Genomic DNA, 25,242 nt, shown 5'->3' on the forward strand with positions numbered 1-25,242 from the left:
TCTCTGGGACCTGACAAGTTTAGTGAAATTTCTGCAACTCATTAGGGGTTTTGGGGTTGCTTTACTTTTTGTTTTTATATTCTCCTTTAAATCATCAAATTTGGCATTTTAAAAGATGCTCAGAAAGTGTTCACCAAAGTGAGAACCACTAACATCTGTCCTGTGGAGCAGCTAGGTACACATCCAGAAGCTAGTGAGTGGAGAGTTGCTAAGATTTAAGAGTAGATCTTATCATATAGGGCCCTGTGTGCTTTTTCCTTCAAATCTATTCATTCCACAGATTTGACTAGCTGCTCTCTCTCCTTTCCTACACTGAATATACCTGCTTCTCATACCACAGACCTCCTCTCAGAGTCCTGGCTTACTGGAGATACTTAGGAATCAAGGCCAATAATGGTTCCTTGCATCTGACTACATGCTCACTGAAGAGAAAAGAACAAACTTCCTTCCACACCATTTCACTGACCAATCTTATCAAACACTTATCTTAAAGTAGGCAGGATATGTGAAATTGTACATTTCTAGATAAGTAAGGGAACACAAAATATGTGTGCATTAAAAAAGAAAATCCAAACAGAAGCAATCTATGCTCTTGACCACAATAGTAAACTATCTCCCAAATTCTTTTTTTTTCTTTTAGGCCCAGGTGTTTATTTTCCTTACATGTAGGATAATTCACAAACACAATACAAGGGCTTTGGCACTGTGAGGGAGGGGCATATCCCAGGCGTCTCAGAGTAAGAGGATCTCCGTCTTCTTGTATACTGAAATTCAGACCCAAAGGCTCTGAATTTCTGCATCAGATATTCAGTAGGGCTTGGGAGTAAAGCTAGAGCCAAGGCTACCTAAGTAACAAACCAAAGTGACACGAAGCCCAATTCCTGTGCTCCAACCATGAGTTTCCATCTCAAACCAATGGAAGGCTATTTCACTTGATTCTACCCATTGTAAGTGGTAAAGGGATTGGCCTGCTCCCAACCACTATGGGGAGGTATAAATGTCTCAGGAAGGTACAGTGTGGATTAGGCCACAAGATTGGGCAGATGATGTCATCAGAAGCATGTGGCTGGTGGGAGCAGTTACTAAACTTCTGGGCAACCTAGTCCATGCTATGCAGGCAGGTAGGGGGATGGGCAGTGCTCATTTTTTTTTGGCATTGATAATGTCTACACATTCAGGCTTGAGAGATGCACCACCCACTAGGAAATCATCCGTGTCAGGCTGGCTTGCTAGCTCTTTGCAGGTTGCTCCAGTCACACAGCCTCCATAAATGATCCGGGTGCACTGAGCCACCCCATCAAATACATTGGATTTCAGCCATCCCTGGAGCTTCTCATGTACTTCCTGCACCTGTTGGGAAGTTGCAGTCTTGCCAGTCCCAATGGCCCATACAGGTACACAGGCCAGGTCCACCTTGCTCCGGTCCTTCACATTATCTGTGATGACCTTTGTTTGCTCGAAAACAACCTCCTCAGTGATGCCAACTTCCCTTTCATCTAGCTTCTCCCCGATGCAGGTGATCATTCCCAGTCCCTCTGTTAGGGCATGGTTCACTTTCTACCCAATCAACTCATCTGATTCCCCAAAGACATGTCTTCCTTCAGAGTGCCCCAGTATGACCCAGGTGACTCCTATGTCTTTGATCATGTCAGGGCTGATTTCCCCAGTGAAGGTCCCATTGGTCACTTTGTAGCAGTTCGGTGCAGCCATGGCAATTTTGGGATCCAGCTTCTGCCTGGTGAAGTTGATGTAAGCAGTTGGTGGTGCACAAACCACCTTGGTGCCTGCTGGCCCTTTGGCTTTGTTTAGGGTGCAGATGAGTTCTCTCAGACACTTCTTCCTTCCATTCGTCTTCCAGTTGCCCCCAACAAAGAACTTCCTGGAAGGCGCCATTGTACTAAGCTCAAGTCTCAGAGGGTCAGTACAAAACCCTATATCCCAAATTCTATGATGAGTTGTTTGAACCTCAGATTTTAGATACAGCAGAGAAAATGTGCTAGCTTTTGCAAACAAGAAGATACAGTAGTATGGAAGCTTAGATCTCCAATAGATAACAGCCACACACAGAAGGAGAGATAAACCAGTTATGTTGTAAATATAAGTATTTCTTTTACAACCTGGCCCCTGTGAGGAGAGCAGGTAAAATGACTGAGATGTGATATATTGTCATAGTTAGAGTTCTTTGCTGTGAAGAAACACAATGAACATAGCAACTTTTATAAAGAAAAATATTTAATTTGTGCTGGTTTACAGTTTCAAAGGTTTAGTCTATCATTGTCATGGCAAGAAGCATGACAGCATGCAGACAGACATGGTGCTGGAGACAGAGCTGAGAGTTCTACATCTCCATCCACAGGCAGCAGAAGGAGACTGCCTGCCATACTAGGCCTAGATTAAGCTTATTCAACCTCAAAACCCTCTGCTACTGTGACACACTTCTCCCATCAAAGCCACACCTCCTAATAGTGCCACTCCCTATGGGCCAAGCATTCAAAGACAGGAGTCTATGGCATAGCAAAAAGAAGCATGATTTAGAAGAACTAAGATGAATTAGAAACAAACATCAGAAAATTCATAAAGAACATACAGCTTGGGAATCTAACAGACAAGACAGACTGAGCAGGAACAGAGATCTCAGCCATTCTCAAGGTTGCTGAATTCAACCTTCATTAGCATGCTTATTGGCTGTAGTTTGGGGCTTTTCCATAAAATGAGTATGAAGACATACATGGACTGTAACTAACATACCTCATGCCCAAAGGCAAAAAGAACCAGGTAAGCAGAGAGACTTTATAGGCTTAAGGAAGCTGAAACACATGTAGATCTAGGAAGCCTAGCTTACTGGTCTCATGAGAAAATAACTTAGGATATTCTTGATAGTGTGGTACTTTGGATCCTCAATGTCCCCCCAGATCTACATCTTCAAGGCTTTGTTTCCATAATGTGGTGCTCTTGAGAGAATGTCAATTCTTGAGAAAGTGAAGCCTGATCACTGAGGACACAACATTGAAGGGATTGTACAGATACAACTGTTTCTTCTCGCTATCTCTACACTTGGCCAGAAGACAGGCAGCTTTGATTCAACATATCTTCCTGCCACGCTATGCTATCTTAGGGCCAAAAATCAGGAGCCATTAGACATGGGCTTAAGCTTCCAAAACTGTGAGCCAAATAAGTGGTTTACATGTTTGTGTTGTTGTAACAGGAAGCTTACTGGCTTCAGAGTCACAGTTCATGTTAGCATTGGAGGACTGCTTCTTTCCAAGAGCCTTCAATATTCATATTATTCTCCCCATAGCCTCCCTCCCCGTATCTTCCCTTCCCTCCCCTTGCCCCTCTCCTTCCCTCCCTTTCTCCCCTCCTCTTTTCTTTTACACACACACACACACACACACACACACAGAGGCACTGGTTCCTTGATACTTTACTGCTTATAGGAAAAGAGGCCCCATCAAAACTCTTTCATCCCTTTTGAATCTATAATCAATTATGAGTGTAAACTTGAACACTTCACTCACACTGAGACTTTATTCTTTGTTCTTGTTTCTACTTTGTATCAAACTCAATTACTTATCACAAGATAGTAAGCTTTCTGGGGTAAGGACCTGGGTTTGTTTTGCTTGTGTTTACCTCCTATTTAATCCACAGTAGTTTATTTTGTTTAATGTGAATCACTGTAAATGGTTTAAATTGAATTGAATCAAATCAAATGGAATCCTTGGCAGATATCCTTAAACTCCAACCACAGAGCAGTGTATGGACATTCTAGCTGGTAGCTTGCTTAAAGAAAATCAGAAGACTGTGGTCTATAGAGAGAAATAGTTACACCACTGTTAAGATGACTTGCAAGCATATAAGAGAAAATGTGACCTTTACCACCACCACCTTGGTGTTCATGTTGGTAAACTGCTATTGGATTAGTAGGTTGTGAGTCACTACGTCCAATGACAGAAAAAAAAAATGTTTAACGCTTCAATAGAGAGCCAAGGAAAGTGAGCCAAGGCTTGAGTTTGTGGGTCAGTAACTGGCCCAAGGATATGGCCCTAACACAATGGCCCATGAAGCACTTTTCACACATCTCACAATACTTTCTTCAGATTCTAAAGGTTAGAAAAACAAACAAAACAAACCAATAAGGTGTCAGGGACTTTCACAATTCTACTTACAAATGTCTCCTAAGAACCTTTCAAGTCTGGTAGGGGTTTGGGGTTTTCACAGAGACATTATTCTAGTGTTCTGGCTGAACTCTATTGCTATACTAAATGAACAAACAGAGATTTGTCAGGGAGTGAAATGGTTATTCAAAGAACTGTACTCTATATGGCTGAAGTGTGGCCTTTTAGACACAATCCTAATTCCCTAACCCATAATTCACTGTATTGATGCACAGAGACCTGTGAAGGAAGAGAGCTGTGAGTGTGTTAGTGTGTGGTGTATGAATGGCTTCTGGGGAAATTGGTTGTCTCCTCCTGGAGAAAGTCATCTGCATGCAGCCATAAAAACAGTGTGAGGCAAAGCATAAGAAGACCACAGAGAATCCCAGGATGCTTCTGCCAGGGATGTCTGTACGGGCCCAGTGAAGATGATGATTCATGCCGAGGCGTCCCATCCTATTCTGCCTGTGGATGGAGGTAGAAGGCTGCTTCAGGCAAAAGACACAATGTGAGCAAAGGCAGGGATACTCCACTTTTCTGGGGAAAAAGAAGTCTAAGGAATCTGAGAAGCCAGGACACTGCAGGTGCTGAAGGGGACAAAGCCACAAGGGAGGAAGTGTATACAGAAAACTCTGACTGCAGAGTAATTTTGCCCAAGGCCAGTCTGTCCTGCTTAGAAATCTGCAAAGAAAACCCACATGATTTATGTGCTATGACCAGCAAATGTCGAAAGCCAAGAGGAGCTAAGAGTTATTGAGCTAGTTCAAAGCAATCTCGATTATTGAAAATGAGTGAAATTGAATTCCACTTCCTACGGAGTCATTTATTGAGAGACAGAAGCAATTAATATTGAAAATAAAATAATTGTGAACTTCTGAACTAAATTACCATGCATGCATAATGTAGTGTCACGTCAGTCTTTGAATGCTTCCCACATTAAGATCTGTAAGGCTGGTCTCTAAACCACAGCCTCCTCCAACTTTAGCATTTCTTTCTTCTCCCTTTTCCAGAAAGAGGGTCCCAAGAGTAGCAAAAGTATTGTTCAGGATTTAGAATATGTATCCAGGTTTGGGTTTGGGAATTTGATGTGTAGAGTTATGCTATCCACTGATAAATTTATAAAAGAAAGAAAGAAAATAAGAAGCTAATGAGGCATCCCTAGGATCACTGACAGGAAGAAATCGTTTTATTGCTCTTTATTTAGCACTGCCATGATGAGTATTTGGTAAATGAGTCGCCTATTGACAGGTACCATTGTACACCTGGTAATTGTTCTGAAAGTCTCGAGAATTCAGCTTGTAATGCAAAGACAGCTCCCAACTCATTATGGTTCAAACAACTGATTTTTTTGCCTTTGAGATGGGGTAAAGACAGCATATACATGGTAGAAAACACACTTATGAATTTGTTCTGTTCCAGGCTAGTGATAGTCTCTCGAAATGTTTCATAGCATCCAGTCACATCAGTTGTGGATGGGCCTGGTGCTGTTTGTATTTTGATGCTAATTCTGCTCTCCTGGGAGGGGTTGCAGACAAGGGATGAGTCCCATGTATTCAGTTGACTTCTTGTGAGCCAACCCCTAATGAATAAAGGAACCAATCACTGTTCAAGAAAGAGGGATTTCTGGGTTGGATGGAGGAAGAGAGAAAGCAGGAGAGAGGTCCTTTTGCATGAGGATAGACATGAAGACAAGATGTAGCTACAAGTGTCTCCTGGTTTCAATGGTGGAGCTGTCAGGATTTGCCACTGGAGGATTTAGATTTAATAAGGCTCACAAGATTAGGATTTTAGTTTCTGTGCCCAACAATTGAGTTTTTGAGTTTTGTCATTTCTGAACTAAGTTCGTGTTGTTTTCCTTCATGCAGCGGCTTGTCCAGGTTCAAGAGAGAAAGATACAGCGGCAAAGCATATGATTACCTGAGGTGCACCATAAAGGCCATGGGGGATTTGAAGCACAGGATTGGCATGGTAATGACCCATCAGTGGGAACTTAGCAGAGTCATTTGGAGAGCTCCAGGCCAGAGAATCTTCATAAGATAAGAACAGGCCAGCCACCAGGCATTGGTGGCACATGCCTTTAATCCCAGCACTTGGGAGGCAGAGGCAGGTGAATTTCTGAGTTCGAGACCAACCTGGTCTACAGAGTGAGTTCCAGGACAGCCAGGGCTACACAGAGAAACCCTGTCTTGAAAAAAACCAAACCAAAACAAAACAAAAAAAAACAAAAACAACAAAAAAACCAGGCCGGCCAGACCACTGTGGCTGAGGATAGCAGGGCACAAACACAGGAAAGGGCCAGTTTGTGGGCCAGTTCACTGTTTCTTTGGTTTTTCTTTTTTAATTAGATATTTTTTCATTTACATTTCAAATGCTATCCCCTTTCCTAGTTTCATCTCTGAAAATCCCCTATACCCTCCCTCTATCCCTGCTCCCCAACCCACCCACTCCTGCTTCCTGGCCCTGGCATTCCTCTATACCGGGGCATAGAACCTTCACAAGACCAAGGGCCTCTCCTCCCATTGATGGCCAACTAGGCCATTTTCTGCTACATATGCAGCTAAAGACACGAGCTCTGGGGGTACTGGTTAGCTCATATTGTTGTTCCTCCTATAGGGCTGCAGATCCCTTCAGCTCCTTAGGTACTTTCTCTAGCTCCTTCACTGGGGACCCTGTAGTTCGTTTTTAATAATTACTTCAACACACAGGTCCCAGAAGGCCTGAGTCACAGTGCTATATCAAATGACTCTGCCCAGATGTCAGGTGAATATGAGTGTCTGCAAATGTTTAAGGTTGGCTTTGGCAAAAGCATGATACTCAGTGGGGTAGCTTTTATATGTTCCCTGTTGTTTTACATAGTACCACATATGAGGATACTTTATGAAGAAAAGATATTTGTTGTTCAGAGTTACAGAAATTGGAAGACTAAGACTATGGTGCTGGCAACTGGTACAAGCATGATGGGATGGTGAGGTAGATATATAGATGTATGACAGAGGAGAGAGTGAAAGGAGGTGGGGGGGAAAGGGAAGGGGTGAGAGGCAGGGAGCGAGCGAGAGAGAAAGAGATGGGGAGAGAGGAAGAGAAAAGAAAAGAGGAGGGACAGAAGGGGAGAAAGAGAGGGGGAAGGATAGAGATACAAAAAGCCCAAAGAGCTTACTCCACAATGACATGCACCCACTCTACTTAAAATGCAGTCGCCTCTACATGCCAAGAGCATCACATTGGCAAGGACCTGTCAGTGTGGGTTTGCAGGATGTGTGCACACCAGAGCAAGTGTATCAGATGCATTTTCCATTGCCAATGAGTTTGTAGGGCTGGTCTCATCTCAGTTTAGGAAAATTTATGCATAAAAAGGCTATAACCATACAAATCCCAGAGGAGCCCTTTAAGTTTGCAAGGACACTACAATTTCCTGAAAATTTTATTTCCTGACACACATATTGCTTTTGGAAGCAAGTTGTCTTGTATAGGTTTCCATAGGAGTACAATATGATGAGGCTTAGGGAAAGAATGATAGGTAACATTGAAGAGGGGTGAGGCTTAAAGGGGGTGAACAATATGGAGAGTAACTGTGTCCTCTTGCTGAGGAAATCTGGACTCTGCCCACAGTTCATTCTAGAATTACTAGAGCCAGAGATGTGTTTTTTTTTTTCCTTTTCCATCTTTTTTTTTTAATTAGGTATTTTCCTCAATTACATTTCCAATGCTATCCAAAAAGTCCCCAATACACTCCCCCCCCCAGTCCCTCACCCACCCACCCCCACCCCTTGGCCCTGGCATTCCCCTGTACTGGGGCATATAAAGTTGGCAAGTCCAATGGACCTCTCTTTCCAGTGATGGCCGACTAGGCCATCTTTTGATACAAATGCAGCTAAAGACAAGAGCTCTGGGGTACTGGTTACTTCATCATGTTGTTCCAACTATAGGGTTGCAGATCCCTTTAGCTCCTTGGGTACTTTCTCTAGCTTCTCCATTGGGAGCCCTGTGATCCATCCAATAGCTGACTGTGAGCATCCACTTCTGTGTTTGCTAGGCCCCGGCATAGTCTCACAAAAGACAGCTATATTTTGGTCCTTTCAGCAAAATCTTGCTAGTGTATGCAATGGTGTCAGCGTTTGGAAGCTGATTATGGGATGGATCCCTGGCAGTCTTTAGATGGTCCATCATTTCTTCACAGCTCCAAACTTTATCTCTGTAACTCTTTCCATGGGTGTTTTGTTCCCAATTCCAAGAAGGGGCACAGTGTCCACACTTTGGTCTTCGTTCTTCTTGAGTTTCATGCGTTTAACAAATTGTATCTTATATCTTGGGTATCCTAAGTTTTTGGGCTAATATCCACTTATCAGTGAGTACATATTGTGTGAGTTCCTTTGTGAATATGTTACCTCACTCAGGATGATGCCCTCCAGATCCATCCATTTGCCTAGGAATTTCATAAATTCATTCATTTTAATAGCTGAGTGGTACTCCATTGTGTAAATGTACCACATTTTCTGTATCCATTCATCTGTTGACGGGCATCTGGGTTCTTTCCAGCTTCTGGCTATTATAAATAAGGCTGCTATGAACATAGTGGAGCATGTGTCCTTCTTACTGGTTGGAACATCTTCTGGATATATGCCCAGGAGAGGTACTGCTGGATCCTCTGGTAGTATTATGTCCAATTTTCTGAGGAACCGCCAAACTGATTTCCAGAGTGGTTTTACCAGCTTGCAATCCCACGAACAATGAAGGAGTGTTCCTCTTTCTCCACATCCTCGCCAGCATCTGCTGTCACCTGAATTTTTGATCTTAGCCATTCTGAATGGTGTGAGGTGGAATCTCAGGGTTGTTTTGATTTGCATTTCCCTGATGATTAAGGATGTTGAACATTTTTTCAGGTGCTTCTCTGCCATTCGGTATTCCTCAGGTGAGAATTCTTTGTTCAGTTCTGAGCCCCATTTTTTAACGGGGTTATTTGATTTTCTGGAGTCCACCTTCTTGAGTTCCTTATATATATTGGATATTAGTCCCCTATCTGATTTAGGATAGTAAAGATCCTTTCCCAATCTATTGGTGGTCTTTTTGTCTTACTGACGGTGTCTTTTGCCTTGCAGAAGCTTTGCAACTTTATGAGGTCCCATTTATTGATTCTCGATCTTACAGCACAAGCCTTTGCTGTTCTATTCAGGAATTTTTCCCCTGTACCCATATCTTCGAGGCTTTTCCCTACTTTCTCCTCTATAAGTTTCAGTGTTTCTGGTTTTATGTGGAGTTCCTCAATCCACTTAGATTTGACCTTGGTACAAGGAGATAGGAATGGATCAATTTGCATTCTTCTACATGATAACCGCCAGTTGTGCCAGCACCATTTGTTGAAAATGCTGTCTTTTTTTCACTGGATGGTTTTTGCTCCCTTGTCAAAGATCAAGTTACCATAGGTATGTGGGTTGATCTCAGGGTCTTCAATTCTGTTCCATTGGTCTACTTGTCTGTTGTTATACCAGTACCATTCAGTTTTTATCACAATTGCTCTGTAGTACAGCTTTAGGTCAGGCATGGTGATTTCACCAGAGGTCCTTTTATCCTTGAGAAGAGTTTTTGCTATCCTAGGTTTTTTTGTTGTTCCAGATGAATTTGCAGATTGCCCTTTCTAATTCGTTGAAGAATTGAGTTGGAATTTTGATGGGGATTACATTGAATCTGTAGATTGCTTTTGGTAAGATAGCCATTTTTACAATGTTGATCCTGCCAATCCATGAGCATGGGATGTTTTTCCATCTTCTGAGATCTTCTTTAATTTCTTTCTTCAGGGACTTGAAGTTCTTGTCATACTGGCTACTCCACCTTGTTTCTTCCTACCATTTGCTTAGAAAATTGTTTTTCAGCCTTTCATTCTGAGGTAGTGTCTATCTTTTTCTCTGAGATGAGTTTCCTGTAAGCAGCAAAATGTTGGGTCCTATTTCTGTAGCCAACCTGTTAGTCTATGTCTTTTTATTGGGGAGTTGAGTCCATTGATATTAAGAGATATTAGGGAGAAGTAATTGTTGCTTCCTTTTATTTTTGTTGTTAGAGTTGGTGTTCTGTTTTTGTGGCTGTCTTCTTTTAGGTTTGTTGAGGGATTACCTTCTTGCTTTTTCTAGGACATGGTTTCCGTCCTTGTATTGGTTTTTTTCTGTTATTATCCTTTGAAGGGCTGGATTCGTGGAGAGATAATGTGTGAATTTGGTTTTATCGTGGAATACTTTGGTTTCTCCATCTATGGTAATTGAGAGTTTGGCTGGGTATAGTAGCCTGGGCTGGAAATTGTGTTCTCTTAGTTTCTGTATAACATCTGTCCAGGCCCTTCTGGCTTTCATAGTCTCTGGTGAAAAATCCGGTGTAATTCTGATAGGCTTGCCTTTATATGTTACTTGACCTTTTTCCCTTACTGCTTTTAGTATTCTATCTTTATTTAGTGCATTTGTTGTTCTGATTATTATGTGTCGGAAGGAATTTCTTTTCTGGTCCAGTCTATTTGGAGTTCTGTAAGCTTCTTGTATGTTCATGGGCATCTTTTTCTTTAGGTTTGGAAAGTTTTCTTCTATAATTTTGTTGAAGATATTTGCTGGTCCTTTGAGTTGAAAATCTTCATTCTCATCTACTCCTATTATCTGTAGGTTTGGTCTTCTCATTTTGTCCTGGATTTCCTGGATGTTTTGAGTTAGGATCTTTTTGGATTTTGTACTTTCTTTGATTGCCGTGCCGATGTTCTCTATGGAGTCTTCTGCACCTGAGATTCTCTCTTCCATCTCTTGTATTCTGTTGCTGATGCTCGCATCTATTGTTCCAGATTTCTTTCCTAGGGTTTCTATCTCCAGTGTTGCCTCAATTTGGGTTTTCTTCATTGTCTCTACTTCCCTTTTTAGGTCTTGGATGTTTTTATTCAATTCCATCACCTGTTTGGTCTGGTTTTCCTGCAATTCTTTAATGGATTTTTGTGCTTCCTCTTTAATGTCTTCTACCTGTTTAGCAGTGTTCTCCTGCAATTCTTTAAGGGATTTTTGTGCTTCCTCTTTAATGTCTTCTACCTGTTTAGCAGTGTTCTCCTGTATTTCTTTAAGTTTGTTATTAAATTCCTTCTTGATGTCCTCTACCATCATCATGAGATATGCTTTTAGATCCGGGTCTAGTTTTTCCGGTGTGTTGGGGTGCCCTGGACTGGGCGAAGTGGGAGTGCTGGGTTCTGATGATGGTGAGTGGTCTTGGTTTCTGTTAGTAAGATTATTACGTTTACCTTTCGCCATCTGGTAATCTCTGGGGTTAGTTGTTAAACTCACTGTTTAAAGATTGGAGCAGACTCTGTGTTCCACTCACCAGAAGTCTCAAAATCCTGTGGCGGGTGTCGTGGGTAGCTGGGGGGTGTCAGCCGACCCTGCGCTCTAGCTATCCCGGTGCTGGTCAGACCCGAAGAGGCTTGTGGCCCTACTCAGGCCGGTTTTCTGCTTCCCTAACTAATGCAGTCTCAGGTCCCGCGAGCAATTGGATTGGAGCAGAAGCTGTGTTCCACTCACCAGAAGTCTTAAGATCCTGTGGCGGGTGTTGTGGGTAGCTGGCAAGTGTCAGCCGACCCTGCGCTCTAGCTACCCCGGTGCTGGTCTGACTGGAAGAGCTAGAGCCAGAGATCTAGACACTGGCATACTTTAGTCTGTCATAAAGTGGTAAAGGTCTAGGAACACATGGGAAGAGCCCTTGTAGAATCTGCCAACACCATATCTTAGTTAGAGTTTCATTGCTGTGAAAAGACGAAATGACCACTTTTATATGGAAAGTATTTAATGTGGCTTTCTTACAGTTTAGAGGTTTAGCCCATTATCATCACTGTGGGAAGCTTGGTGGCAGACAGGCAGACATGATGCTGTAGAAGCAGCTTAAATTCTACATCTGGATCCTCTGGCAGCAGGAAGAAATGGTGAGCCATGGGTCCTACCTTGAGCTTCTTAGACCTTGAACCCCACCCACCTAGTTAGTGATGCACCCTCCAACAAAGCCACACCTACTCCAACATGGCCATTCCTCCTAATGACACTCCCTATGAGCCTATAGTTCCATGTTCACACAAACATACATACCATCAATGCAAGATACATCAAGATATTTTTCAGTGCTGCGGGAACAGAGTTTCATTTTTCTAGCCTGGGGCAGCAATGAGGAGCCAGCCATCACTGATATTCCCAACTCTTGTTTATCTTCATATTGATCCAAGAATTCAGGACTTCAAGGAGTCAAGAAACTGGCTTCCTGCCAGTATCAGTCTGGGTAGAAAGGACTAACACATGATGAGTGTTCTAAATTGGAAAAGATCCCAAGAAAGGCGATGCCTTCCTTTCTGCCTCCAAAGGCCTGGCAAATATATTCAGCAAGTGGCAACAGAATATACAGTGGCAGAAATCAGAAATGTTTTAAAGAATCAAGAGAGAAATTTCTATCTAAGTGTGATGCTATCGTCTTAGAAGAGGGCTGGCTAACAAAGACACATGTGAACAGTTAGTCCATAGCCTACTAGTCTAAGTGACTAAATGCCCAGCTAGCCTCAATGTACACATAGATAGCTTAGGACAGTAATAGAAACCTTTCGAGAATACAGAAGGCAGACATAGCCATTCCTCTTAGTCTGTGATTACACTCTCAGTAGCAGTTGTCTGTAGTTAGCTGTGATCTGAGAAAGCAAAACTCAAATATCTGAATTAAGAAATTAACAGGTTATAAATTCCATAAAATTGATGAGTATGAAAAATGTCTAGGCACCCAACTTTATCCCACTTCGTGATGTGAGTATCCTTTTGTCCAATAGGTCCACACAGTATACACAACCCACCTGTGTGTCATTACAGCCATCTGTATTACCAGCTTATGGAATGTAGTACCTGTGAAAATGTCTTTGATGTTTTAAAAGTGTACCCATGGCTCAAGAGACGTGATATTAGCCACTTAGACATGCAAAAAAAGGAGAGAGAGTTTCCTCTAAAGAAAAAGGAGAAAAGTTCTGAAGAGGAAAACAGGTGTGTTAATCTTCACATTAAGCTATTGCTGGTCCTCTCCCACTATGATGACTTTATGAACTAGACCTGATCATAGGTATGTGCATAGGAGAAACAGTGTGTGCAAGTCCCATACCTTCTGGAGGTCAGGTCTTCACACTATAGGCTTTGGATACATAAAGTGGGATAGTTATTGACTACATTGTATTCCTGGTGTTTTGAGAAGCTAGGTCTCAGGGCTGAGGCTGTAGCTCAAAGACCAGGTTTGCTTCTCATCACTCACATGACAACTCACTACTGTTTGTAATTCCAGACCCAGATGATCTGATACCCATTTCTGGCCTCTGAAGGGACCAGGCATACAAGTGGTGCACAGGCATATATGCAAGCAAAACATTGATACCCACAAAAAAATTAAAAACTAAAATAAATAAAATAATTTTCATGTTTATAATTTTACTTCTGAACACATTTTTAATAAAATAAGTAGAAAAGCAATCACCCACAAGTCATACCTGTTCATAGCTGACCAATGTCAGCATTTAGACACATAATCTTCCATACTGTTGATACACATATATTCCAGGTATACAGTAGATAAAAACCTACACATCATTTTACAACCATTTCATATATATATATATATATATATATATATATATATATATATATATGATAAATACTATGTCTCAGGATCTTTTACATTTTTATAATATAATTTTAATATTTAATTACTTTCTTGCATCTCAGTTGGCTTAATTCAAGCCAATCTTCATATGTACTTAATTTGTTTCCATTTTTCACTTTTATAAATACTATGAGATTCCTGTTTCTTTCCTTACTTTAATTATTTCCTCAGGGCACACTCCTAAAAGTGGAATAGCTTGCTTAAACTCCTGCAGCTTTGGATATATGATGAAAGTGATTCAACCCAAGCCCATGCTGGTGTGGCTTTCCAGTGGCAGGAGACATGTGTCATCTCCCCATACATCAAGTTTACTAGGCACTGGTTTTTATTATTAGCACTGTCAGGTTAGCAGTATAGGAATGGCTAGGTCTAGGGCTCTGCAATTTCTATCCTCTGTGAAGCTAGAATGCATATTTAATGATGCTTTAATATTCATAATGTTGCATTTAAAATAAAAGTAGAAACAAAATCAAATTTGGAGGAAATGGGTGCTTGTAGGAAATGCAGACACTGAAGACAAACTTGAAAGTCATCCTGTTGACAAATGAAATTCTACATATTACAGAAAAAGCATACTATACCAACAGGAAGGAGCAAGGGGACTTCTGTGCAGACAATCCAGAAAAAGTAAGAGTACTTTGTAATCACTGATGAGAAATTTATTTCTAGGAAAAGTTTGTTACTAGGTTGGATTCTTTCTCTGTTTAAGATCTTAGTTTTATGTATATATGTATGTAACTGTGTACATGGAAGTGTAATAAATGCCAGAGGAGGGCCCTTGATTCCTTAGAGCTGGTGTTACAAACAACTAGGAGCTGCCAGATGTACCAAACTCAATTTACTTCAAGGGCAGCAAGTGCTTGTCAACACTGACCCTTCCTTCTAGCTACACCCCCCCCCACACTGAGCCAGCCTTCCAGCCCACACCCCCTGCCACTGAGCCAGCCTTCCAGCCCACACCCCTTAGCACTTCTTTTGCAAGTGTTTTCAGTGGTAGAATATATCACAGCATCCCCCACAAACTAGTAAATAGTTAAGTTAAATGGGGATAAGACATATGAAGGACTGGGTCAAACACAGGAACACAGAATTCAAAAGAAATTTGGAAAATGGTCTAGCCCCAACACAATTTGTAATTAAAATAGAGAACTGGAAAGGAAACCAAGTATTCAGAGACCCATGTTACTCCAGTAGTCTCTCCCCACATCTCCTTTCTCCCCTACCATTCACTCCTTTCCATTTCTCTCCAAAAAAGAGCAAGCCTCCCATGGATATAGTACATCAAGCACCATAGTACATCAAGTTGCAGTAAGACTGGATACCTCTCTCGTAATGAAGCTGGACAAGGCAACTCAGGAAAAAATCTTTTGCCTTAAGTAAGCAAAATATTCAGAGACATCCCCTGCTCCCACTGTTAAGAGTACCATAGAAGACCAAGCTATATGTAACTGTTACATATATGCAGAGTGTCTAGTCCCATGCAGGGTTCTTGGTTGTCAGCTCAGTCTCTCTGAGCTGTATGAATTAAGGTTGATTGAACCTTCTGGTTTTCTTGTGGTGTCTTTGACTCCTCTGGCTTCCACAATCCTTCCTCTCTTCTTACTCAGGATTTCCTACCTCTGCCTAAAGTTTGGTAATGGGTCCCTGCATTTGTTTCCATAATTTGCTGGTATTAAGCCTCTCTGAGGACAGTTGGGCAAGGCACAAATCTGAGTATAGCAGAATATCATTAAGAGTCATTTCTATCTTAGGTCTCTGGACTATTTAGCCTCTGGGTCTTTGCCACCCAGAAAGCATCGAGGATGAGGCTCCTACTCATGTCATGGGTCTCAAGCTGGACACTCCCAAAATGTCTCCATCACCTTTATCTAGCACATCTTGTATGCAGGATAAATTGTAGGTCTATGGTTTTGTTGCTGGTTTGGTGTACCAGTACCTCCACTAGAAGTCTTGCCTAGTTACAGGGAGGGGCAGGACATAGTTCAGGCTCCATATCCCCCATTGCTAGGAGTTTTAGCTAGGGTCACCCTTGTAGATAACTGGAGGTCTTGATTCCACTAGGGTTATAGCTCATGCTGGAGGTGCTCCCAATTCCTGTTTTATCTCCCAGTAATCTCTCCCTTCATCCTCTCCCCACCTGATCCCTCCTTTCCCTGTAGAGCAAATATCTTATTTATTGTATGGATGCATCACCTATCAATCAAAAAGCCAATGTGACTTAAGGCTTAGGCAGAAAATGGAAGGTGGGATGCTTTGGAGGAGAAAGGATTTTAGAATAGAGCCAGGAACAGGAGGTTCACAGGAAAGATATGGCAAGACAGATACATGATATCTGAACATAATCAACCATGTGGCAGAATGTAGATTAAAATAATTGGGTTATTTTAGTTATGATCTTGTCAAAGTACAGCCTATCTAAATGGCCAAGGTACTTGTAAGTATATTTTGAGTCTGAGTCTTATTTCTGGAAGCATGGGCCTTGGAAAAAGACCCAGAGCTTAACTACAACAAAATGGTGGCCAACATAGGGCACATAACCCATGACCCTGAGATTAAGAGTCTCCTGTTCTACCAATTCAGCTAGCTGGGCATCATACTCATGCCCCCCTCTGTACACAACCACTCCATCCACCTATGATGTCTATTCGATTTCTTCTTCACAGGGAGGAGATCCATGTACCACCCACACCCTGTGAATCCCCCTTGTTACATAGCTTTTTTGGCTCTGTGAATTGCAGCATGAGCCAGCTGCAATTCTTTAATTTACAACTAATGTCCACTTATACATGAGTACACATCATGTTTGTCTTTCTGGGTCTAGGCTATCTGTCACTCAGGATACTTATTTTCTAGTTCCATCTATTTGTCTGTAATAGATATATTTCATGGTGTAATATTCCATTGTGCACATGTACCATTTTCTTTATCTATTCTTTAGTGGAGAGACATCTAAGATATCTAGCTATTATTAATAAAGCTGCTATGAACAAAGTTGAGAAAGTGCCCTTGTGCATGATGGAAAATATGACCAAGAGTGGTATAGCTGGGTGTTGAGGTAGACAGACTCCCAATTTTCTAAGACACTACCATATTGCTTTCCCAAATGGCTGTACAAGTTTTCATTCCCACCAGAAATGAAGGAGTATTCCCCTTGCTCCACATTCTCGCTAATGCTAGCTGTCATTTGTGGATTTGTCTTAGCCATTCTGATGGGTGTAAGATGGAATCTCAGAGTCATTTTGATTTGCATTTCCCTAATTGATAAAAATGTTGAACATTTCTTCAATTGTTTCTCGGCCATTTGAAATTCCTCTATTAAGAATTCTCTGTTTAGATCTGTAGCTCATTTTTTAATTGGATTACTTGATTTATAGATATCTAGTTTCCTGAGATCTTTATATATTTTAGAAATTAGCACTCTGTCAGATTTGGTGTTGGTGAAGATCTTTTCTAATTTTGTAGGCTGCAATTATGTCCTATTGACAGTGCCCTTTGTCTTACAGAAGCTTTTCAGTTTCGTGAGGTCCCATTTATTAATCCTGATTTTTGGGCCTGCATTATTGTATTGGTGTTCTGTTCATGAAGTTGTCTCCTGTGTCAGTGTGTTTAAAGATACTCACCACTTTCTATTCTATCAGGTTTAGTGTATCAGGCTTTATGATGAGGTCCTTGAGCAACTTTTGTGTTTTGTGCAGAGCACTAGATATGAATCTATCTGCATTCTTCTTTATGCTCAGAACTAGTTAGAACAGCACCACTTGTTGAATATGTTTTCTTGTCTCTGTTGTATAATTTTTTACTTCTTTGTCAAAAATCAATTATTCATAGGTATGTGGATTTATATCTGGGTCTTTGGATTCCATTGACCAACCTGTCTCTTTTTGTGCCAATACCATGTGACTTTTATTATTTTTGCTTTGTGGTACAGCTTTAAATCAGGAATTTGTGATATCTCTGAAAGTTATTTTATGTTTTTAGCTATGCTGTGTTTTTTGTTTTTTCATATGAATTTGAGTATTGTTCTTTCAAGGTCTGTAAAAAATTGTGTTGGAATATTGATGGGGATTGCACTGAATCTACTACATTTCCTTCGTTAAGATGGTCAATTTACTATGTTAATTCTACTAATTCATGAGTATGAGAGATCTTTCCATCTTCTGATATATTCTCCAATTTCTTTCTTCAAAGACTTGAAGTTCTTGTCATGCAGGTTTTTCACTTGCTTAGGATTACCCCAAAGCTATTTTATATTATTTGTATCTATTACAAAGGATATTATTTCCTTAATTTCTTTCTCAGCCCATTTATCTCCATTTAGGAGAGTTACTGATATAATTGTTTGAGTTAATTTTGTATCTAGCCACTTCTCTGAAAATGTTTATCAGCTGTAGGAGTTCTCTGATATAGTTTTGGGGGCCGCTTATGTATACTATCATATCTTCTGCAAATAGCAATATTTTGTCTTCTTTCTTTCCAATATGTATCCCATTGATCTCCTTTAGAGGTCATTTTGCTCTTGCTTAAATTTCAAGTACTATGTTTGATAGATATGAAGAAATAAAAAATATAGAATATCTTTATGCCAATTTTGTAAAAACAATGCTCCACAAACCATGCTTTGACATGTATCTTATACAAAGAATGTGCCTTAGCACACACATGGATGGGCTTAAACAAATACCCACATGTCAGTCTGGTAAAGGACAATTCATGTTTTAGGCTTGGGGCCCCTGTAGTCACCATTGAAGACGTTAACTTAAGGTATAAGGAGCTAAAAAATATATGTAAGCAAAGGGTCAAAGTGTACCAAAAAACTTTATACAAATTGATAGAAGGCTATAGGTTGAAAATAGAATGAAATGAAGTTAAATTATTTGCAAATAATGATCAGGAGTAGGTGCAGTGAGTTGCAGGCCTCATAGAACATAGCTTGCTTTTCATTTTCTGAGCTATGGCCTCTCATAAAGTAGCATGTCATGCACCTCAGGCCCACTCATCTCCCCTCTCTCATACCTACTCTCCACCCTTGCATCCTTCCCCCAGAAGATACAGAAAAACCTCATGGCAGCTGTAATGTGTCACAGTGTAACCCACAGTATACCCTTTTGTCCAAAATTCTTCACTGAAATGCACTCACTGGTAAGTGGATATTAGCCCAGAAACTTAGAATACCCAAGATACAATTTGCAAAACACAAGAAAATCAAGAGGAAGGAAGACCAACGTGGGATACTTCATTCCTCCTTAGAATTGGGAACAAAATACCCATGAAAGGAGTTACAGAGACAAAGTTTAGACCTGAGATGAAAGATGGACCATCCAGAGACTACCCCACCAGGGGATTCATCCTAAAATCAGCCACCAAACCCAGACACTATTGCATATGCCAGCAAGATTTTGCTGAAAGGACCCTGATATAGCTGTCTCATGTGCCTGGGAAACACAGAAGTGGATGATTACAGTCATCTATAAGATAGAACACAGGGCCCCACCAATGGAGGAGCTAGAGAAAGTACCCAAGGAGCTGAAGGGGTCTGCAACCCTATAAATGGAACAACAATAGGAAATAACCAGTACCCCAAAGCTCATGTCTCTAGCTGCATATGGAGCAGAGAATGGCCTAGTCGACCATCATTGGGAAGAGAGATCCCTTGGTCTTGCAAACTTTATATGCCCCAGTACAAGGAACGCCAGGGCCAAGAACTGGGAGTGGGTGGGTAGGGGAGCAAGGCTGGGGGAGTGCATAGGGGACTTTCGGGATAGCATTTGAAATGTAAATGAAGAAAATATCTAATAAAATATTGAAAAGAATATTTTAAATAAAGGAAGTAAATAAAATGAAAAAAAAAAAGTTCGTTGCAATGAGTCATTGGTCTCATACAAGGACTCTGGCTTCTGCTACACTATCAACACCAGATGCTCACCTGAACTCCTCTCAGTTATCTTGTTATTGCCCTATATTATGGAGATTCTGTAGTTTTGGATTTGTAGGACTGGTCCCTTCATGAACTCCAGTAGTTCATCCATTAAACAGATGTTAAAATGTGCTTTAAAAGTTGGTGGCCAGGCAGTGGTGGCACACGCCTTTAATCCCAGAACCTGGGAGGCAGAGGCAGGTGGATTTCTGAGTTCAAGACCATCCTGTTCTACAGAGTGAGTTCCAGTACAGCCAGGGCTACACAGAGAAACCCTGTCTCCAATAAATAAATAAATAAATAAATAAATAAATAAATTTTTTTTTTAAAGTTGGGCCATCTGATCACTACTGGGAGTGCTCAGGAGGCTTTCTGAGAATATACTCCATGATAGGCTTGGAAATTTTAAAATAGAGGAAGCACTATACTTTAATTTGTAGCGATTTAAAGTGATAGAGACTTTTTGAGAAAGGAAATCTAATCATGGAGAAATTAAAATTTCATTTGTTCATCATTTCCTGCATTATTTTTTATTGGTGAGATAAGTATACACAAAGGCTATGGGAGAAAACAGTAAAGTGTACTGGAAGAAAATGAGAAATTAGTGTAATGTTGTCCAGCTATAAATTTCTGATACCATAATCATGTTAGGTTTTCTTTGTTTTATTAATTTTTCTGTAACCTTTAAATATGCCAATTGGGTCAGTCCATAGATATTTTAAGACAGGATTTTTACAGTAGTTTTAAATAATATTTTTTTAATTCACTTAGACTTTAACATATATTTTATGGATGAGTAACCTCATTTCCCTCTGTGTTTGGTGTAGTCATGTGTTCAGTTATGAATTTATGAAATTCCTAGGCAAATGGATGGACCTGGAGGGCATCATCCTGAGTGAGGTAACCCAATCACAAAGGAACTCACACAATATGTACTCACTGATAAGTGGATATTAGCCCAGAAACTTAGGATACACATGATATAAGATACAATTTGCTAAACGCATGAAACTCAAGAAGAATGAAGACCAAAGTGTGGACACTTTGCCCCTTCCTAGAAATGGGAACAAAACACCCATGGAAGGAGTTACAGAGACAAAATTTGGAGCTGTGATGAAAGGATGGACCATCTAGTGATTGCCATATCCAGGGATCCATCCCATAATCAGCTTCCAAACGCTGACACCATTGCATACACTAGCAAGATTTTGCTGTAAGGACCCAGATATAGCTGTCTCTTGTGAGACTATGCCGGGGGCCTAGCAAACACAGAAGTGGATGCTCACAGTCAGCTATTGGATGGGTCAAACAGCCCCCAATGGAGGAGCCAGAGAAAGTACCCAAGGGGCTAAAGGGAACTGCAACCCTATAGGTGGAACAACAATATGAACTAACCAGTACCCTGGAGCTCTCGTCTCTATCTGCATGTGTATCAAAAGATGGCCTAGTCAGCCATCACTGGAAAGAGAGGCCCTTTGGACTTGCAAACTTTATATGCCCCAGTACAGGGGAACGCCGGGGCCAAAAAGGGGGAGTGGGTGGGTAGGGGATTGGGGGGGTGGGTATGGGGGACTTTTGGGATAGCATTGGAAATGTAAACTAGGAAAATACCTAATTAAAAAAAAAAAAGAATGGACAGACAGAATCTTCTTGAGTGTCTCTGCTGTTGCTTCATATGAATTCTGAGCTAGTCTCTTTTCCAACCTTATAGGTAAACCAAATGACCCTACTAATCCATGGGCATAATTTAATCTCAACATGTTGATTCTTTATATTTGGAAGACTGATTATTTTATTCTAGTTGAATATTACAAATAATAGCCATGACTTTAAATCTGTGAGATTGCTCAAAATCATATCTATGTTCAAGATATTCTTTGTGCTTTCTAATAAGAAGCACTGTAAGGTTCAGTAAGTGTGTGATATCTCATGGTATGGAAAAAATTCATAGTCAAGCTCTGTCAGGAGATACTGAGACAGGCCCATGGGAAAAAATGTGAGCTGTAGTCTGAGCAGAATCAGATTTCTATTAAAACTGAAACAGTTCTCATCATGCCTGTCTTCAGGTATGACGTTAAAAGTGGATAGGCTATTCATTTTATATGTATTATTTCAAAGCATATTCTGATCATAAGTGCTTTTTACTTTGTTTTTCAAATAAAATATGTAAATATAAACAAAAATAGAGAGGAAGTCTAATGAGGATAGATATAAAAGTCTATTTTACTCTTATGGTGCTTGACTGAAAGATTGTTTTGATTCAAGTTTCAAGATGGAGCTTTTCATTAAAGTTCACCTCATCAAGAAACTCCACTCCTAGACATAATCCAAGAAAGATAAAACATAAACATTCATATCAGTGATGCTCATAACAACCAAGAAAAAGTCAAGATGTTTAACTGATAAATATAACAGAGATTCCCATGTGGTGTGAAGTTACTCAGCACAGGAAAGCACAGTAGCAGTACACATGAAAACTGTACATAACTCAGAATGTTGTGCTAAGCCAAAATATCTCACACACACAAGAACTTTAATAATCTTACAACTTCAGATTTTCCTTTTTTGTGAACTGTCCAGGCTATGTGCATAAGTAGAGACAGACAGATGAAACAGACAAGTCAGCTGGGTTGGGATCAGGAGATGGATGGTGCTGAGTCACCACAGCTCATAATATTAGGTTTCTTTCTGAAGAAAATTAATATGCTCTGCATTACATCATAGTGAGTGTATTTGAGAGAAGGAGCTAGTGAGTTAGCTCAGTGGGTAAGGGTGTCAAACTTAAAGACCTGAGTTTCAGATCTTGAGCCCCAAATAATATGCTCTGTTCTCCATATGCATTAAATAAAAATAAGTGGATAAACAAGGAAATGTAATGTTGTTGGTTTTTTTTTTTTTTTTAAGTAGATGTCTCAGAGTTTACAAACTTACTCTGCTTTTCAGAAATAAACACAAGATCTGTGTCCGTGTGGACCTTTCTGAGAAGTCTTCTCAGAGGCCAGGAGAAAAGATGACCGCTGCCTGTGTTTTTGTCATGTGGAGTTGGCTATGCTCCTTTGCAAGTTGTAGTTGTCCTCACAGAAGGCACTTGACTTCAGTGGCATCACTTTGTTACCGTTTCGTTCACCAAATGTAGTGTAGTGATCTCATAGCTTCAGTTGCTCTCCATAGCAGATAGAGTCCTACCCAGCACCCTGCGACTCTGCCAGTTTTGTCATACACACACACACACACACACACACACACGGAGTGCCCTAAGGCTTCTTTACTTCAAATATAATATAGCATATGCTATATCAGATACATTATAGTATACTATACCATAATTTTAATATGTTTATTATTATTACTATTATTATATTTTGTATAATACATATTATATTGTAATATAATATATGATGCATTATATACATTAAACATTAAACATTATCCATTATCCATTATATATTATTATAATATATGTGTAATACTTTAACAAATTTTTTGACAATTTTAATGTATTTTGATCATATTTTCATCTCTCTTGATTTTATGAAAATTTTTATATTTCAAGTGGCAAAGCTGTACTACTTATGCCACAGCCTTTTAAGGCTACAAGCAAAAATAAATTAATGTAAAGGCAAGCCAACATAAGGATGCTAAACGAATGAAGAGGTTGCTTGCTGTCAAGCTAATGCTTAGAGGGGGATCTGAGAAGCTGAGTTGTTAGCAACATACTTAAGACCACAGCAGTCAGTAGTCATTGAACTAACAAGGCCTATAAGGACATGAACAGACATGGAGGTTAGAGCATTTCTGAGGACCACAAGGTCTGTCTTGTTTTCAGATGTGACCATAAGATAAGAAGGGAATGATCTTGCTCCCAGTTACAAAGAGGAGTGACAGCTCCTGGGGAAAACTGAAGTAGCAGGTACCAGTGTTTTCAGTGAGTGAGCGACAATGACCTTCATGCCTAGTGACAGTAGCAGAGCTTGGTAAGGGGTTCTACAAAGGGTGAGGCAGAAGCTTTGCCTGACTTTTTATAAATGCCAAAGGTAATTTTGATGAGTGCCTAGGTGTTGTGATGATAACCAAGATTAAAGCAAGCAGGCATCCACTTTAGGATACGAGAGTTGGAATTTTAGATTTCATTAGAAGATTGCCATCTCAACAAAATACTCTGTAATGTCAAAGAATTTCCATTTTTTCCCCATTTCAGTTGAAATATTATCTCATAAATATAGTTTGATTCAAAAGAGATCTCTCAATTTTATGGGAGCTCTATTTTATTCTTAGGCCGACTTTATTTCGAAAATATCTTTTTGATGTACAGCTTCAATATTCTTGCCAATGTCCATGGCATCAGCAATCAAAAGCAGCATTTTTTAGACTTCTTTTTCACATTCAATTATAGGTTATCCAACGTAACGGACCCACCCTTAATGTTCATGGACAACTCCTCAAAATGTCAGCAAGTATGGGTTGTGGTCCCTGCAGTTACTTGCTCAGATGGGGGTGAATATATGAATGGAGGCAGCTTGTTCAAAGCTGTTGTAAAATTAGGTGGGGAACAAAGACCAGAGGCTGGACGGCTACATGTTAGTGTCACTTGCTCAAAGTGTTGTTTCCTTAAATTGTATCTTAGGCAAGGATGGTAAGATCCAGTGGCTAGATAGTTTATGACCAGCTCCTCTTTATCCTGCTGGACATGTGTCTGTACTAATGGCACCCTAAACCAATGCACCATGGGTTAGGCAACCTAGCCTGTTGGGCTGTGTCACCACCAAGGCTGTCATATACAAGGGTGAACCTATCCCCTATGAGAATGGTGCAAGTTGTAACCATCTGTTTTCATAGATGAGTCTGTGTACTTAGCTAGGGCAAGTTAAGAACACATGATTTTCATGATTAAGTTTAAACTTTGCTCTTTTTAGTTTCTGTCATTCCTATATTACTGTGAAAACTTTCTGAAAATTACTGTAGCTATTAAAAGTTCCCTTCAGAGTCTAAGAACTTCTGTCCTGGAGAGACTCCCTCTATACATCAAGCTTAGCTAAAATATTTGTATTAAAATTTGTTTCCTGAGTTTATAACTATGCTTTTCCTCTATGAAGTCCATCTGAAAAGAAGGCTCAGGGCTTACAAGATGGTTCAGTATGTAGATATGTTTGCCTCCAAGCCTGATGGTCTGGGTTAAATCCCGGGGAACCACATAATGGAAGGAGAGTACTGACTTCTGATCTTCACATACTCTCAATGTCACAAGTGCCCCCCACCCACACACACACACACACACAATAAGTGTACTGGCTGGTTTTGTGTGCCAACTTGACACAGCTGGAGTTATCACAGAGAAAGGAGCTTCAGTTGAGGAAATGCCTCCATGAGATCCAACTGTAAGGCATTTTCTCAATTAGTGATCAAGGGGGAAAGGCCCCTTGTGGGTGGGACCATCCCTGGGCTGGTAGTCTTGGGTTCTATAAGAGAGTAGGCTGAGCAAGCCAGGGG

The 25,242-nt window shown here is 40.5% G+C and overlaps 1 pseudogene; it reads right to left on the minus strand.

Moving 5' to 3' along the window:
* Positions 1 to 928: 928 nt before the first annotated feature.
* LOC110309644 (triosephosphate isomerase-like) lies at positions 929 to 1,920 on the minus strand (annotated as a pseudogene).
* Positions 1,921 to 25,242: the final 23,322 nt, after the last annotated feature.

This window comes from Mus caroli, unplaced genomic scaffold (genome assembly GCF_978045245.1).
Source record: "Mus caroli unplaced genomic scaffold, Mus_caroli_1 scaffold_12, whole genome shotgun sequence".
NCBI lineage: Eukaryota > Metazoa > Chordata > Mammalia > Rodentia > Muridae > Mus > Mus caroli.